This window comes from Montipora capricornis, chromosome 1 (genome assembly GCF_036669925.1).
Source record: "Montipora capricornis isolate CH-2021 chromosome 1, ASM3666992v2, whole genome shotgun sequence".
NCBI lineage: Eukaryota > Metazoa > Cnidaria > Anthozoa > Scleractinia > Acroporidae > Montipora > Montipora capricornis.
Genome location: NC_090883.1, coordinates 35,259,977 through 35,266,168, shown reverse-complemented (window position 1 = coordinate 35,266,168; position 6,192 = coordinate 35,259,977).

Below are 6,192 nucleotides of genomic sequence, written 5' to 3'. Positions count from 1 at the left end.
TAGGCGTGGGATTTGTCACATATGGTTTAGGGGCCGACATATCTCTCCCTCAATGCCGTACCGGGAGGCAAGGTCGGTAGCAGAAAGCAGTGAAGGGCCAACTGCGTCCAAAAGCGATCGCACGGGCCGAAATCCCGGGATGACTCGTTTGGTACGACGCTCCAGCGCCGGTGTCTGGAGGTACTGCGTTTTTCTCTCTTGTTCAAACATTCCGTCAGCGCATGCGCAAATGTTCTGGCTCTTCGATACCTAGCCTACCAAAAAAATTAACATGCTGGCTTTTTTTTTCTTTGTTTTGTTTTTTTTTTTTTTTTCCAGCAATTGACATTTCAGTTGATTTTATAGGCATAAACGTAACGTAAGAAGCGTGCGTGTCTGGTCTAGACTTGTCTCAGACAGAGGCGAGAGATGGTTTCATGCAGACTGGGACGCCTAAAATGCTCTGTTGTACCATGGCGGTTCACGAGTGAAGTTGTCTCTCTGGCCTTTCTGTGGACGAATTCCAGGACCTACTGACACAATCTGGGCAAGTTTTGAAAGCTAAAACCTTCAATCCATGCGTTATTTTGCTGGTAGGACTGGGTGGCCCGACACTTATGAAAAAAACTCTGAAATGAGAATCGGGAGTCTTCCCTTGTCATGGAATGGCAGAATTACCCAGAATTCTTTTTCGGGCATGAGCGAGGCAACTTAAGAAGCACGAGACTGGCCCTCATCGAATGGCTAAAGCGCGGCCAGAGGAAATGATTTCTAGCCAGATACTCAGGAGTAGGCCTGGTGTGTGCTGTTAACTTAGATTTTGGATTTCTGAACAAGTTTTTATCATAGAAAATTCACGGCAAAGTTGTGCTTTCATTTCGCTGTAATTCTCGTGTCAAAGAAACGGTATAATAATGTAAATAAGAGAATAACGATATTTATATTTGCAGATTACCTGTCCTCTTACTACGGAAATCAAGCTCTACATCTTTATGCAATAAACGCATTCAAAATTTCCTGGCATTACTTGATAAAAGTATGTTTTTTTTTGTTTTTTGTTTTGAAAAGAGGGTTTTTCTGCTGATATGGAAAATACGTTTTCTCTCCCGTCCCCTTCTTATGCATGATCTTCGCGGAAATTACATTCTGTCCCTCAATAAACCTGGAACAACCAGTTATGGTGTTAGTTCTCTTTTTTCTTACGTATCAGCTAAGTTGCGGAATGTGTAACCTGATTTTATCCGTACCTATGAGTGCACTGGTTTTAAAAGAGAATCCAGGGCCGCATTTTGTACAGCGGCTTTTCTTTTTAATGAACACATCTTTAAATATTATGTATTTGGTAGTTATCTGTATAGGCTATGTATTTTAGCTGTAAATGTAATGTCTCCAAGATATTAGCTCCCGTAGTTATTCGGAAATTCGAGATGAAATAAAGCATGTTACCTTTAGCAGGGCGCATGCGCACACTTTGTAATCTGCGACTCCAGTGCTTACCATATGACAGACAAAATGACTTTTTACTTGAATATATAAGCCATCTAATTGTTACGCTATATTGACAAGGGCGGTTTGGAGCTGTGAGTAGGCGTGGGATTTGTCACATATGGTTTAGGGGCCGACATATCTCTCCCTCAATGCCGTACCGGGAGGCAAGGTCGGTAGCAGAAAGCAGTGAAGGGCCAACTGCGTCCAAAAGCGATCGCACGGGCCGAAATCCCGGGATGACTCGTTTGGTACGACGCTCCAGCGCCGGTGTCTGGAGGTACTGCGTTTTTCTCTCTTGTTCAAACATTCCGTCAGCGCATGCGCAAATGTTCTGGCTCTTCGATACCTAGCCTACCAAAAAAAATTAACATGCTGGTTTTTTTTTTTATTTGTTTTGTTTTTTTTTTTTACCAGCAATTGACATTTCAGTTGATTTTATAGGCATAAACGTAACGTAAGAAGCGTGCGTGTCTGGTCTAGACTTGTCTCAGACAGAGGCGAGAGATGGTTTCATGCAGACTGGGACGCCTAAAATGCTCTGTTGTACCATGGCGGTTCACGAGTGAAGTTGTCTCTCTGGCCTTTCTGTGGACGAATTCCAGGACCTACTGACACAATCTGGGCAAGTTTTGAAAGCTAAAACCTTCAATCCATGCGTTATTTTGTTGGTAGGACTGGGTGGCTCGACACTTATGAAAAAAACTCTGAAATGAGAATCGGGAGTCTTCCCTTGTCATGGAATGGCAGAATTACCCAGAATTCTTTTTCGGGCATGAGCGAGGCAACTTAAGAAGCACGAGACTGGCCCTCATCGAATGGCTAAAGCGCGGCCAGAGGAAATGATTTCTAGCCAGATACTCAGGAGTAGGCCTGGTGTGTGCTGTTAACTTAGATTTTGGATTTCTGAACAAGTTTTTATCATAGAAAATTCACGGCAAAGTTGTGCTTTCATTTCGCTGTAATTCTCGTGTCAAAGAAACGGTATAATAATGTAAATAAGAGAATAACGATATTTATATTTGCAGATTACCTGTCCTCTTACTACGGAAATCAAGCTCTACATCTTTATGCAATAAACGCATTCAAAATTTCCTGGCATTACTTGATAAAAGTATGCTTTTATTTTTGTTTTTTGTTTTGAAAAGAGGGTTTTTCTGCTGATATGGAAAATACGTTTTCTCTCCCGTCCCCTTCTTATGCATGATCTTCGCGGAAATTACATTCTGTCCCTCAATAAACCTGGAACAACCAGTTATGGTGTTAGTTCTCTTTTTTCTTACGTATCAGCTAAGTTGCGGAATGTGTAACCTGATTTTATCCGTACCTATGAGTGCACTGGTTTTAAAAGAGAATCCAGGGCCGCATTTTGTACAGCGGCTTTTCTTTTTAATGAACACATCTTTAAATATTATGTATTTGGTAGTTATCTGTATAGGCTATGTATTTTAGCTGTAAATGTAATGTCTCCAAGATATTAGCTCCCGTAGTTATTCGGAAATTCGAGATGAAATAAAGCATGTTACCTTTAGCAGGGCGCATGCGCACACTTTGTAATCTGCGACTCCAGTGCTTACCATATGACAGACAAAATGACTTTTTACTTGAATATATAAGCCATCTAATTGTTACGCTATATTGACAAGGGCGGTTTGGAGCTGTGAGTAGGCGTGGGATTTGTCACATATGGTTTAGGGGCCGACATATCTCTCCCTCAATGCCGTACCGGGAGGCAAGGTCGGTAGCAGAAAGCAGTGAAGGGCCAACTGCGTCCAAAAGCGATCGCACGGGCCGAAATCCCGGGATGACTCGTTTGGTACGACGCTCCAGCGCCGGTGTCTGGAGGTACTGCGTTTTTCTCTCTTGTTCAAACATTCCGTCAGCGCATGCGCAAATGTTCTGGCTCTTCGATACCTAGCCTACCAAAAAAAATTAACATGCTGGTTGTTTTTTGTTTGTTTTGTTTTTTTTTTTTTACCAGCAATTGACATTTCAGTTGATTTTATAGGCATAAACGTAACGTAAGAAGCGTGCGTGTCTGGTCTAGACTTGTCTCAGACAGAGGCGAGAGATGGTTTCATGCAGACTGGGACGCCTAAAATGCTCTGTTGTACCATGGCGGTTCACGAGTGAAGTTGTCTCTCTGGCCTTTCTGTGGACGAATTCCAGGACCTACTGACACAATCTGGGCAAGTTTTGAAAGCTAAAACCTTCAATCCATGCGTTATTTTGCTGGTAGGACTGGGTGGCCCGACACTTATGAAAAAAACTCTGAAATGAGAATCGGGAGTCTTCCCTTGTCATGGAATGGCAGAATTACCCAGAATTCTTTTTCGGGCATGAGCGAGGCAACTTAAGAAGCACGAGACTGGCCCTCATCGAATGGCTAAAGCGCGGCCAGAGGAAATGATTTCTAGCCAGATACTCAGGAGTAGGCCTGGTGTGTGCTGTTAACTTAGATTTTGGATTTCTGAACAAGTTTTTATCATAGAAAATTCACGGCAAAGTTGTGCTTTCATTTCGCTGTAATTCTCGTGTCAAAGAAACGGTATAATAATGTAAATAAGAGAATAACGATATTTATATTTGCAGATTACCTGTCCTCTTACTACGGAAATCAAGCTCTACATCTTTATGCAATAAACGCATTCAAAATTTCCTGGCATTACTTGATAAAAGTATGTTTTTTTTTTGTTTTTTGTTTTGAAAAGAGGGTTTTTCTGCTGATATGGAAAATACGTTTTCTCTCCCGTCCCCTTCTTATGCATGATCTTCGCGGAAATTACATTCTGTCCCTCAATAAACCTGGAACAACCAGTTATGGTGTTAGTTCTCTTTTTTCTTACGTATCAGCTAAGTTGCGGAATGTGTAACCTGATTTTATCCGTACCTATGAGTGCACTGGTTTTAAAAGAGAATCCAGGGCCGCATTTTGTACAGCGGCTTTTCTTTTTAATGAACACATCTTTAAATATTATGTATTTGGTAGTTATCTGTATAGGCTATGTATTTTAGCTGTAAATGTAATGTCTCCAAGATATTAGCTCCCGTAGTTATTCGGAAATTCGAGATGAAATAAAGCATGTTACCTTTAGCAGGGCGCATGCGCACACTTTGTAATCTGCGACTCCAGTGCTTACCATATGACAGACAAAATGACTTTTTACTTGAATATATAAGCCATCTAATTGTTACGCTATATTGACAAGGGCGGTTTGGAGCTGTGAGTAGGCGTGGGATTTGTCACATATGGTTTAGGGGCCGACATATCTCTCCCTCAATGCCGTACCGGGAGGCAAGGTCGGTAGCAGAAAGCAGTGAAGGGCCAACTGCGTCCAAAAGCGATCGCACGGGCCGAAATCCCGGGATGACTCGTTTGGTACGACGCTCCAGCGCCGGTGTCTGGAGGTACTGCGTTTTTCTCTCTTGTTCAAACATTCCGTCAGCGCATGCGCAAATGTTCTGGCTCTTCGATACCTAGCCTACCAAAAAAAATTAACATGCTGGTTTTTTTTTTTCTTTATTTTGTTTTTTTTTTTTTACCAGCAATTGACATTTCAGTTGATTTTATAGGCATAAACGTAACGTAAGAAGCGTGCGTGTCTGGTCTAGACTTGTCTCAGACAGAGGCGAGAGATGGTTTCATGCAGACTGGGACGCCTAAAATGCTCTGTTGTACCATGGCGGTTCACGAGTGAAGTTGTCTCTCTGGCCTTTCTGTGGACGAATTCCAGGACCTACTGACACAATCTGGGCAAGTTTTGAAAGATAAAACCTTCAATCTATGCGTTATTTTGCTGGTAGGACTGGGTGGCCCGACACTTATGAAAAAAACTCTGAAATGAGAATCGGGAGTCTTCCCTTGTCATGGAATGGCAGAATTACCCAGAATTCTTTTTCGGGCATGAGCGAGGCAACTTAAGAAGCACGAGACTGGCCCTCATCGAATGGCTAAAGCGCGGCCAGAGGAAATGATTTCTAGCCAGATACTCAGGAGTAGGCCTGGTGTGTGCTGTTAACTTAGATTTTGGATTTCTGAACAAGTTTTTATCATAGAAAATTCACGGCAAAGTTGTGCTTTCATTTCGCTGTAATTCTCGTGTCAAAGAAACGGTATAATAATGTAAATAAGAGAATAACGATATTTATATTTGCAGATTACCTGTCCTCTTACTACGGAAATCAAGCTCTACATCTTTATGCAATAAACGCATTCAAAATTTCCTGGCATTACTTGATAAAAGTATGTTTTTTTTTGTTTTTTGTTTTGAAAAGAGGGTTTTCTGCTGATATGGAAAATACGTTTTCTCTCCCGTCCCCTTCTTATGCATGATCTTCGCGGAAATTACATTCTGTCCCTCAATAAACCTGGAACAACCAGTTATGGTGTTAGTTCTCTTTTTTCTTACGTATCAGCTAAGTTGCGGAATGTGTAACCTGATTTTATCCGTACCTATGAGTGCACTGGTTTTAAAAGAGAATCCAGGGCCGCATTTTGTACAGCGGCTTTTCTTTTTAATGAACACATCTTTAAATATTATGTATTTGGTAGTTATCTGTATAGGCTATGTATTTTAGCTGTAAATGTAATGTCTCCAAGATATTAGCTCCTGTAGTTATTCGGAAATTCGAGATGAAATAAAGCATGTTACCTTTAGCAGGGCGCATGCGCACACTTTGTAATCTGCGACTCCAGTGCTTACCATATGACAGATAAAATGACTTTTT